The sequence below is a fragment of the Camelus ferus genome, chromosome 13 (genome assembly GCF_009834535.1).
Source record: "Camelus ferus isolate YT-003-E chromosome 13, BCGSAC_Cfer_1.0, whole genome shotgun sequence".
In the NCBI taxonomy this organism is placed as follows: domain Eukaryota; kingdom Metazoa; phylum Chordata; class Mammalia; order Artiodactyla; family Camelidae; genus Camelus; species Camelus ferus.
Window position 1 is genome coordinate 6821227 of NC_045708.1, and position 12015 is coordinate 6833241.

The 12015-nt window shown below is 43.3% G+C and overlaps 1 protein-coding gene across 7 annotated transcripts in view; it reads left to right on the plus strand.

Annotated features, from left to right (window-relative positions):
* The first annotated feature begins 9852 nt into the window (after positions 1 to 9852).
* KIF1B (kinesin family member 1B) overlaps positions 9853 to 12015 on the plus strand; it is a 135355-nt gene continuing 133192 nt past the window's right edge. For 4 of the 7 annotated variants that reach the window (XM_032495156.1, XM_032495158.1, XM_032495159.1 and 1 more), the window contains exon 1: positions 9853 to 10182. The gene's annotated coding sequence lies outside the window, so the exon portion shown is untranslated. The remainder of the gene's footprint in view (positions 10183 to 12015) is intronic. The other 3 variants (XM_032495161.1, XM_032495160.1, XM_032495163.1) reach the window with 1 other exon arrangement.

A 12015-nucleotide genomic window follows, 5' to 3' on the forward strand; every position in this document is an offset into this window, starting at 1 on the left:
CTCACAGATTTCTCAGTTGCTATATAGTTTCTCAGTCTCTGCTTCACTTTCTATTCTGGCCTCTCTGTGGCTGAGTTCAGTGGTGTAGATTACAGCCTCTCCTAATTCGCCCAAGAACCCTGTGGTAGCTACTACAGCCGTCCCTGAGTATCTGCGGGGGTATTGGTTCCAGGATCCCTGCAGATACCTGAAATCCATGGATGCTCAAGTCCCTTTCATAAAATGGTGCAGTGCAGCCGGCCCTCCGTATCCACAGATTCCATATCTGCAGATACAGAGGGCCGACTGGGTTACCTGTCTCATTCTACAGATGAAGAAACTGAAATCCAGAGGGGTTATGTTACTTGTCTGCGGCTGCACAGCTGCTAATTGAAAACACTGAGGCTCCACTATTTCTCCCTGTGTGGAAGGGCTGTACAGTGTCTTTGGAGTATTTTGTCTCAAGAAAGAAAGAAATATGGGCAAGAGCTTTGCTTCAGTTGTTTCCAAACCCCCTGGGATCCTGGGATGAATAAAGGAGGGTTGATGATGCCGATTTCCAGGAGACAGGCAGTCTCCTTTAAATCTTCCCTCCTTTTGCATTGTGTATCATTTTTTATGGTGAGTTAAATTATTTATGCTCTTTTGTTGAAAGCTAAGCACATTGGATAAATTGCCACTAATTGAAAGGTAGAAAGTGGACAGGCAGACTGGATTGTGATTAAAAAATAGACAAACATGGTAACTCCAACCCTGTGATATGTTTAAGCTCTTTTGGTGCAACCTGTGTAATGTCTGTCTGTGTGTGTGTGTGTAAGAGAGGGAGGGAAGGAGGGAGAGAGGGAGACTCAGACAGAGAGGTCGGCTATTGTCAGAGCTTGTCTGATCACCAGGCCTCTCTGCTCTGGTGGGTTGATAGCCTTTGGAGATTATTTCTGTAGCTTCCAGTGTCATTGTAAAGTGAGCGTGTTACCTGTCAGCATTACATGGGTGGAAGGAAATTGCTGATGTAATGGCTTTTTGAAAAAAACCAAAACTTGAGCTCTTATAAAGAAAAACACATTATGAATACATGGGGTTAATTTTTAGCTTTAACTACAGAGTCAGTTGTTTATATAAATATTATAGATCTAAATGCTTAGCTGCTTCCTCAGAGACGCCTTGTCTTAAAGGCTATGCTTTATCATCCTTTCAAACCACGACCTACTGAGGCTGCCAGCGATGCGAAAACATTTTTCTTTTCCAGTTGATTTCTTTAGGACGACTGAGAAATACTGTGGCAGCCAAAGGGACCTCATCCTCAGTTCTCTCCACGGTTACTGCTTTGTGCCCATGAATCTCGGTTGAGGACAACATTTAATTTAGAGCAAAGCAGACCATCCTGCTGTAATGACCACTTATCTCAAAACTTTGTGCATTTCCATTTAAATGGCCAATAAAGAGGGGAGGGGAGGGGAGGTAAAATGAATAAAGTTGGTGGATTGGAGGACACTCACTGGTAACTTCAAGATGCTCAGAGTATAAACTGGGTGTTAAGAGATGAAGGTTCAATTCCTACAGAGAAAAATGTGGGCTCTTTTGTAGATAGGACTAAATTCAAACCCCAAATCCCAACTTTCCCCGTTTGCTAAGTTGCCTGGGAACTCAAACAGTCAGGAATGTAGCAATTGAGGGAAATAAAAATCTAATTCTTAGTCCTTACTCATTTTCCTTTTGAGAAAATTGAAGACAGAGTCCCCATTGAAGGAGGAAAAAAAGGAAACGAACCTTTAAAAAAGATAAGCAGCTTCTGTTTCTCTGATTGCCAAGAGAGGACCAAGAGCCTGACACTACTGCCAAGTAACCTCTTTAGCTATAAACTAAATATATCATCTTTCCTCTTTTTACAAATTGCATCTTCTTGTTGAAGTGCACACATTCTTGGCTGTGATGCAGGTATGACCTAATTTTGATGTAAAATGTGTGGGAGAATGAACTTTTAAAGTAATGCTTCTGAAGCTGAGATGTTTGCCACTGGGAGGATGAATTCGGTTGGATCACCCAGCATGTGACCCTGCTTTGGATGGAATTCCAATGTTTGTTCTTCTTTTGTTTTTGTTAGTTAATACTTAGTGAGTGTCTGTTTGTTTGATGTGTTATGAGGCGTATACAAGGCTGTGCTGAAGAGCATGGGGTTTAGAGCCAGATGTCCATGCATTTGAATCCCAACTTTACCACCACTTATTAACTGTGACCATGAATAAATTGCTTAATCTCTGTATGAGTTTTCTGTGGCTGCTGTAACAAATGACCACAAACTGGTTGACTTAAAAGAACAGGACTTTATTAGCTCACATTTCTGGAGGGCAGAAGTCCAAAATCTGTATCATTGGGCTGAAAAATCAAAGTATTATCCCAGCTGGGCTCCTTCTGGAGGCTCTGGGGGAAAATCTGTCCCTTGCCTCTTCCAGGTTCAGGAGGCTGCTTCCTTGGCATTTGGCTGCGTCACTCCTGTCTCTGTCTCCGTGGCCACACAGCTTTCCCCACTTTCGTACGTACAGTCTCTGTATCCCTCATATAGGGATACACGTGATGGCATTTAGGGCCCATTTTGATAATCCAGGATAATCTCCCCATTTGCATCTAGAAAGACCCTGTTTCCATATAAGGTAATATTTACAGGTTCTGGGGATTAAAACCTGGTATTGCTGGAAGGCCATTTCCCAGTCTCCACAACCTCTCTGAGTTTCCTTATATGTGAATTTGTAGCAATGAGAGTACCTGTTTTATAGACTGAGGATCAAGTGAGATAATTAACATACAGTGCTTAATATAGTTCTTGGTTAATAGTCAATGCTCAATATGAACTTCTATCATCACTGTATCACCATCATCATAACCAGCATCTAGTTAAATTCTTCGTCTCTCTGGAGCAGAAGGAAAAAAATCCTGTAAGTACAGAAGGCTAAGATATTAGATCTTGAACATTCTTTTTATTATTTATTTATTTATTTTTGGTGCGGGGAGGTAATTATATTTATTTATTCATTCATTCATTCATTTATTTAAAGTGGCGGTACTGGGGATTGAGCCCAGGACCTAGTCCATGCTGAGCAATACCCTCCCCCTACAGAACTTGAACATTCATTAGAACTCATCTACTCTGATTGTCATATTTAATGATCAAAAACTGAAGTCTAGTGATACTGACTTGCCCATGATCCTGCAGCTAGGATGAAGCAGATGTATTTCATCATAACATTTTAGATACTGTGACACTGTAATCGGTAGACAGGGAAACAGAGGAGGGAGAGAGAGAGAGAAGAGAGTGAATGAGCTTGTTTTTGACCTGACAGGATGATTGATGGCTTTATTATTATTAATATGATGATGCACTGGACATCGTGCACAACATGAAGACCAAATTAAGTATTATCTTCACTCCTGTTTTAGAGATGAGAAAACTGAGGCTTTTGGGATCAAGGACAGATAGCAAGTCACAGAATTAGAATCTAAACAGTTTGATTGTTAAGGCCAGGTGCTCTCAGCCCCTCTCCACTCCCTTGTTCCAGGAGACACTTTCTCTCAGCATCAATTATATATTCATCTCGAGTGGTTGTGCTCTGAGCAACAGTAACAAAGTGCAGCTCCTGCAAGGCTTTGTCTATGAGAGCTGGAGTTTTGGGGCAAAATACGTCTTCAGGATGGACTCCCTGGACTGAGGATTTGGGAATGGGGAGATAGGATCGGCTGAGATCTCATGACTGCAGAGCCCCATTCACCAGGACATTGTGCTCCCAGCTCTCTGTTTTGTCTAGAATGTCCCCATTCTCGTGTCCCAGGGGTCCCTCCTGGCAGCTGGACTCTCTGGCACTGTAAGGGAGCCCATTTCAGACACCATCTTCTGCCCATGTGTTCCGGGGCCATCTGTCCCTGGCACAGCAATTGCCAGAAATAACAATTTGGTTTCTTTAATGCATGGCTCTAAGACCAGTTAATTGATACAAGGTTGTTCCTAATTAGTAAAAATGCTTGTTACAGAAAAATGAGGCGTAAACTGCAATTCAGAAGAGGGGAATCTACACAGAGGATTCTGATCTGGTTGAAATGATGGATCCCCAGTCATGACCAGGGGAAAAGCCAGACAGGCTGATTACAGCTGACTGCTTTTGCAGAGAGCTGACAGCTGATTAAAACAAAATCTTGCAGTAATCATTGGAAGCTAAGAGAATACATCCAACTAAAGTGTCCCATTCTTTTAGTCTTTACAAAAATATCAGTGTTCTGGTCTTAATTTACTACATCTGCATAGATTGTTTGGTATATACTGTGTGGTCCTCAGGGCCAGGCTGATCTCAGCAATTGTGCTACCCTGCATTGTGTTGTATATATTGTTAAATTGATTTTCATTTTACATTTAAGTGAATTGAGCATTTGAGGAAAGGGGGAAAAATGACACCAATGATTGTGCTACTGCCTTTAAGGACTTTAGAAAATGTGGTCCAGGCAGAGACTTTTTTCTTTCAGGACTGTCTAGAAGAGTAGAAACTTAATTTCAAAGGTGTCAGTTTTGCGCTACTCAACATGTTTTTGAAATTACTTTTCTAGAATTGTGTTTATATCTTGCAGTATGATTTTGACTATTCTAGACAATTACAGAATTCAGTTTTTGTATTAGCTTAGTTTTTGGAGATAGCTAAAAGTCATTTGGATCCAAATGTTGTCAGAGAGCTAGGTTTTTCGAGATCTTACATATGCTCTTTAAAAGTTTAACCTTTTTGGAATAAGCCTCGCTTTTCCTAGCATTGCAATCCCCCATTTCCAATTTGTTCCCACCAATCTCATTAGCTAAAGATTGAGGCAGTCAAAGTTGTTAGAATTAGCAATGAATTAAGAGTAAAGAGATATTGAATGCAGGCCTGAGGAACTTTCCTATGAGTAAGATGCTTGAGTTTTATAACATCTATTTTGGCTGGCTTTCTTTTCCTTCCTTCTGGATTCTGGGTAGTTGAACCACAAAAGAAAAAAAAAATTAGTCCTTGGCAAACTAGAGGTTTGCTGTGCTCATCAATTTCCTGACTGGGTGGACTAACCAGTCCTAAAATATCTCCCAGTTCTGATTCTCTGATTCCAAATAACCTCAGCATAAGAGGTGTCACTGTATATTAATATTAATGAGTTAAACCAAATTGCATTCTAAGTATTCACTGAAAAAAAAAACAAAGCACTTTTATTTTGAATGCCATATTGTTGTTATTTAATACAGTCTTTAATACAATCTGTACATATGTACTTATATCAAATAGACGTTAAATAATTAATATTTACAAGGACTTTGTGTCAAAAACACAGATCTTTTCTACTTCAACATGGTAACCTCCTAGGTCCAAAAACATAAGCAGTTTCTATTTTTAAATGTGCAACATGACTCAAGTCCATGTGTTACCTGATCTTGGTTAAAATAACCGGAAAGTGATTCTCTTTATGGACATGGATAGTTCTGCAGAGGAATGCAGTCTTAATTCCCTCAGAAACGAAAATGGGCTCTTCCTACATTTTTGTCAGTGCAAGTGGTGGTGTGCGGCAGTTTTGAATGAATACGGACTCTGAGTCAGGAAGGCCAATTGTTTGGCCAAGATGCGGTGGCCTTTTACATTGCAGGCTGTGAGACCAGTGCATGTTAAAAGCAGGTCAGAGAGAGGATTATGGCTTATGGTCTCCCGCCCACTCAGTCCCTCATGCTTGGCCCAGCTGTCACCGGTCAGCCTCTCTGATCCAGCTGCTGACCCAGCCTGCAGAGGATTACGGGTGGGGTTACAGCTGGGATGCCTGTGGACAGATAACTGGTTTTAAATGGCAAAATGTTTTTTCACAGGCAGTAAAGCATAGAGACTAACATAATGGTACCCACTCACGTATCCACCACCCAACTCTACCAACATGCCCATCCTCGTGTCATTTTTTTTTTTCAAGAAATAAAATATTACAGAAGAAGTGGCTGCTTCCTATGTCCTGCATCCTGATTCCTTTCTTTTCTCTCTGCTAGGATAACCTATATTCTGAATTTGGTAATTATCATTCCCACACGTTTTCAACTATATATGAATATAGTCCTAAAATATAGTGTTCTGTGTATTTATGTATAAATGACATTTTACTGCATGCTTTTTTTTTTTTTTTTTTTGCTCAGTTTTATGTTTTTGAGATTTGGCCACCGCACTGCCTATTTACCTACTGTTTCTCAGCCCTGTATCCACCCTTCTATAGTTTGTATTTCTCAAGCTCCTTTGTCCCAGTTGGTTTTCCTTTGGGTTCTTCCTACAGTTTCTAGTCTCTGAGTTATCATCCTTTCTCCTTTTTTTCTCTTTCACCCTGGAAGCATCTGGATAACCAATCCCTCTCTCCTCTCCTGTGTTTGTAATAACTATCATGGTTTCTGTCTCCTGAGTGGGCCCTGAGGGCTGTAGGTGCGTGTTAACTGTACCTCTGGGTCAGTTGTTTTTTACTGCTGATAGTAGTCTGTTATATGACTACATCACAATTTTTCCATCCATTCTCCTGGCGACGGACATTTCCATTTCTCCCTGTTACAAACAATATTGGAAACACCATTCTTATACCTGTTCCCTTAGCTACCTAGGCAAGAGTTTCTCTAGGGAAGAGGAATTGCCCAGTGAAAGGGCTATGCTCATCTTCCATTTGCCTAGATGTTAACAGAATTGTACCATTTCACTCCCTGTTCTCACTTGGTATTGTTACACTTTTCTTTTTTGGCAGTTAGATGGATGTGGTATGGTATCTCATTTCCAGTGAGTTAGGTGTCTTTTCATTCCTTCCTCTTTGAATTTTCTACTCATACATTTTGCACATTTTTTTCCCCTGCGAGGTTATTTTTTTAAAATATTGATTTGTATGATTGTATATTAATTGGATTTCTTTATATATTCTGAATACTTTGTTGGTGATATGTGTTGCAAGTATTTTTCCAGTCTGTTTTTTTGTTTGTTTGTTTGCTTTGTTTTATGATATCTTTCATTGTATAGAAGTGTTTTTTTTTTTTTAATTATAGTCAAATTCATCAGTCTTCTGTGGTTAGTACTTTTTTTTCTCTTTTTATCTCAAGGCCATAAAATAGTTTATATTTCCTACTAAAACATTTAAAGCTTTGCTTTTCTAAAAAAAAAAAAACCCACAAAACTTTGCTTTTCTGATTTAGGTTTTCAGTCCACCTGAAATTTATTTTTTGTATGGTATGATGTAAGGATCGTGTTTTTTATCATATAGTTAAGCAATTATTCCAGCTTCATTTATTATCATTTATAGTTTATCATTTTTCTTCTGATTTGTAATGCCAGTGCTGTCATATGTTACATCCCCATACGCATGTAGTCTGTTTCTGGACTCTGTATTCTGTTCCATTTCTGTATTTGTATATTCTGTGCCAATGCAACAGAATTCTAATTAGCATGATGTTACAGAAAATCTTGCTAACTTATGAGCAAATCCCCACATCTCATTCTTCAAAATTGCTATGGCTATTCTTGGATTTGTTTAGCATATGAATTTTTTAAATGGACATGGGATAGGTTTATCATTTGAATTTTACCATCACCTTGTCAAATTCCATGAAAAATCCTGTTGAAATATTCATTGAAATTATGTTAAGTTTATAGGTTATCTTGGAAAGAACTGACATCTTTATAATATTTTCTTCCTATCCCAAAATAAAAAAATACCTCTCCATTTATTTAAGAAGACTTCTTTTTTAATGTTTCATTAATACAATTGTATAACTTTCTTCCATTTGGGTCTTGCTCATGTTTTGTCAACTTATCCTTAAATATTTAATAGTTTTAATTGCTATTTTTAATGAGATGTCTTTCAATCACATTTTCTAGTTGGCTGTTCCTAACGAAATGGAGCACTTTGGATTTTTGTGTATTGATCTTGTATCCAGAAACCTTATTAGTTGTAGTAGTGTGGCTGTGTGCATCACATTAATAGATCTTCTGATCTTCTTTCTTTGTATTCTAGGGATAACTCTACTGGGCCATGGCTAAATTCAATTTTCTAGTACTTTACAACTTTTGAGAGGTGCCTTTGTACAAAATCTGTAATCAGAGAAAGTGAAGGGCTCTGCTGAGTGACTTAATCTGTCAGACAGGCAAAAGGCTTATAGAGAGCAGGCTGTTTTGGTCTTGAAACCTAGAACAGCCTTATCTGCCTCTATTGACCCTTCTCTGTGTGCTTCTGCTTAATTTTTCTAGTGCTGATTACCACCACATTCCCTTCACTGTTTTAGATTCTTTTTCATTTGAGCTCCATTGAGAGCTCCAACAGTATTAGCTACCATCCAGGTTTTTGTAACTCTCCATGGTGCTTATCAGAGTACTTATGAAAAGAGCCTTTTTTTTTTTGGAGAAAGTTGGTGTCTACTGATGAATTGATGAGCTTTTTTGTTTCTTAACTCATTGTAATTTCATTTTTGCTTTGGCCTTCAGGAAGCTAGGAGCTGAGTTTTGTGCTCAGTGGTGGCACATTCCGTTGACTCTGTTATTTAGTATTATTTTTCTTTCTCTGTATTCCCCTTATTCATACAGCACCCTACACATACAGCCTTTTATAACTTAAAAAAGTTATTATTAACTTTACTCCTACTTCAATGCTATACAGTTTTATTGCCTGTATGTTTCAGTGTAATCTGTGTCAAATCCTTTTGTGGATAGGTGAAGTTTAAATTCTAAATGAAATGAGAAATGTTCAATAAATGTTGACTGAATGGGGAGTATGAAGACTTTAGTGTAGTCATCAGTGTAGAAAATTAATTTTGATGTTTTAGCGTCTATGCTTATAAATTAGGCTTTTTACATCCAATACGTATTGAACTCAGGGGGAAAAATATGATTTTACTTTCAAGTTCTGCTAGTAAATCAAAAAGCATTTCACAGCCTTGTAGAACAGTGGAGCTTGGCATGTAATTGCACATATTACAGTTGAATTAATATTTTGTTAAGTGCTGAGTGGGACCTCTCATGAACATTTGTGGGCTTTTTCTTTTGAGCTGCACCTAAATCTGATTTTTAAAAAATCGTTACCAGAGCGCTTGTATTCTCCAGCTTTCTAAATTCCAACAACCCTCCTTCAAGGGCATCTCCCAGAGGGGAGCTCGGTTGGTTAACTCCGGGGAGATAGAAAGCATTTTGTTCCTTTACTCACGGCCCTTACTCGGTCTCCCAAGGAGACAAGCAGAATGCCCACTAAGTCATGCTTTTCTATTACTCATTCCCCCTTTTTTCCCAAGGTGGCGTGTGGGAGGTGCTGTGATCGAACTCGGTAAGAATAGGCCGGGGAGCTTTCTGCGGGATAATACACTCATCCCTTTGCGTGGTTCAGCTCCGACTGCGCCGTGTTCGGCGGCTTCAACGTGTGAGATGTTTTCCAAACGGACAATGACTCCACACTCGGCCGCCTCCCACATTCATCTCGGCTCCCGGCCCCCAGACGCAAGCGTCTGGCCCCCACAGTCCCGCCCCGCCCCACTCGGCCTGGCTTTGTCCCCTTACAAGGCGGATCATCGGGTAAGCCAGGCGCGGCTGCTGCCGACTAACGCCCTTCGGGGGTCACCCGGGAGGGGACTCTGGGCGCCGCCTTCGCCCACCCCGCACCGCCGCATCCGCTCCGGCTCCTGCACCACCAGGGGGCGCCCCCGCCGTCTCCGCCTCTCCTTGCCGCACCCCTTCTCCGGCTCCCCCTGCGATTGGCCGGTCTCCTTGAGCTCTGCGTCCCGATTGGCTGTCTCTCGCGTCAGTCGCGGGCGCCGGGGCGGGCCGAAGTGACGCGCGGCTGCTGGGCTCGGGGCGGTGTCCCGTGCCGGTGGCTGCGGGCGGAGTTTCTCAAGGACCGACGCGGGGCAGTCAGACGGCGGCGGTCCTGGGAGGTGCCAACGCAAGTCCGAATCGTTCCCCGCCCGCCGCAATCGTTCCCCGCCACCGCCTGCCGGTTGCCGCGCCCCGGCCTCCCGCGCTCCCGCCCTCTGCCCGCCGCGACCCTCGATGCGGGGCTGCCCCGCTGCGTGATGGGTCTGCCCAGAGGCTCCCTGCGGCTCGCGGCGGCCGCTGCTTGCTCTGAGGAACGTCGGTGCCGGGCTCCCTGCGCCCCCGCGTGCCTTGGCGCCTGCTGACCCGGCGCCCGCCCGTCCGCCGGTCAGTCCGCAGCGCGGCTGAGGTAAGACGGGCGGCGGGGAGGGCGGCGGTTGGCGCTGTGCCGCCGGCCTGAGGAGGGGGCCGCCGGGGGGAGGGGCGGGCGGGGTCCGAGCTGGGGAAGCTCCGGGCCGGAGCCGCGACTACTGAGGGCGCTGCCCCACCGGGGTACCGGGTGGAATGGGGGAGCCTCGCCCTCGGGGGTGGGGAGCCGTCCCTGGGCCAGCAGCAAGCTCCGGGCTTGGGTCCAGCGGCCTGCCGGGTGCCCCGCAGTGCCCCGCACCAGCCCTCCGCTTCCCCTGAGCCGCCAGGCTCGGGTTGTGCCCAGCGGTCAGCCGGGCCGCCGCCGTCTGTGCGTTCCCTGGGCTCTCTGCGCACATTGCTGCTTAGCTCGGGTTTGAAGCCCCCTTTTCTTACTGCCCGCATCCCCTTTCTCCCCGCTACGGTTGGCATCGGGGCTTCTGCTGGGAATATGGGTATGCCCTTTTGCCAGATGAAGGCAGGAGCCTGCATCGCGTGGGAGGGGGGAAGCCGATGGCGCAAGGACCGGAGAGGAGCTCGATGGGAAGGGAGGGGGCTTGTTGGATGCCGGCCAGCTGCGGGAAGGCTGGTGTGGGCTCGGCGCTCGGCAGCTCGGGATTACTCTGGCAGCCATATTGGGAGGATGATCTGACAAATCCTTTAGGAGCCAAGTCCGGTTGCTGGAAGGCACCGAGTGACAGCCCTGGCAGCTTTCAGGGTGACTGGCCGCACCAGAGCCAAGTTGTGGGGGTTGGGAGGCTGCTCCAGCAAGCTAGTCATTGTTCGTGTAACACAAAACATTCCAGGCCCTAAAATCAGAATGGAACTTCAGAGTCACTTTTCCTCCTTGGTGAATTGCTAATTGAGTTTCCGAGGTAAAGTGCCTTCAGGGTTCCCTTCTTGTTGGGGTGAAATACTGTGTTTCTGTGTTCATCTTCTATGCCCAGTGCTATGGACACAGAAGCCTGATGAGGCCTTACTTGTGCAGAGGCAGAGGATTACTAAGGCCAGTTTACTAGTGTGGAGGTCTGGAATTAGTATATTGCATCGGATGGATAGATTTTCAAGGTAACTCAGCATGCTGAGATGAAGTAAACGAGTATTCTGATGGTGGGAGAGGCTTGCAGCAGTATTTCTGAGGACGCAGGTTGTCATCTTTGTGGAATCTCGAGGTAGCTGAAATTAGATTGTCAACAGATCCATTGCTCATATATCTCTTTACTGTTCTAGGCAGCTGTTCTGCTGATACTGAACATGTTGCTTTGTGTGTACATGGGTCCGTCTGAGCCCTGTGAAAGTGTAGTGATTGGATTTGAATAGCTCTTAAGAAGTGATATCATGGTGGATATTTTATTCAAAGAGTGGCAGTTTGTCAGCTTTTCTTAGTCATAATAAAATCTTAGCTTGTGTTCTCTCAGAAGTGAGGTGATGCTTTCTCATTAACTTGGTATGACTGTTGGGTTATGAGGCAAGTGAAATTGGTAATGTACCGTTTAAGGATGGAATATGAAGATTGCACACATGTTGGCATTGTAAAAAAAGATCTGGAAATGATCAATAACTGAATTCAGTGCAAGCCTGTAAATTTGTCTTTTCCTGCATCCTAGATACGGACAGGACCTGGAGAGTGCCATGCCCGCCTTCTTTGTGCCCTTTGCTTCCATTCAGACTCTGTTTCTTAATGAATAAGTTCCTACAACTTAAGTTGAACTACTTAAACATTTTCAGATAAGGTTTTGTAAGAAGTCTTAACACTTTATTTTTAATTTTTATCATTAAGCTTTCCTTTTAAAACTTGGTTGAGTCAAAAATGGCCTCAACAGAAGCTAGTGCTTTT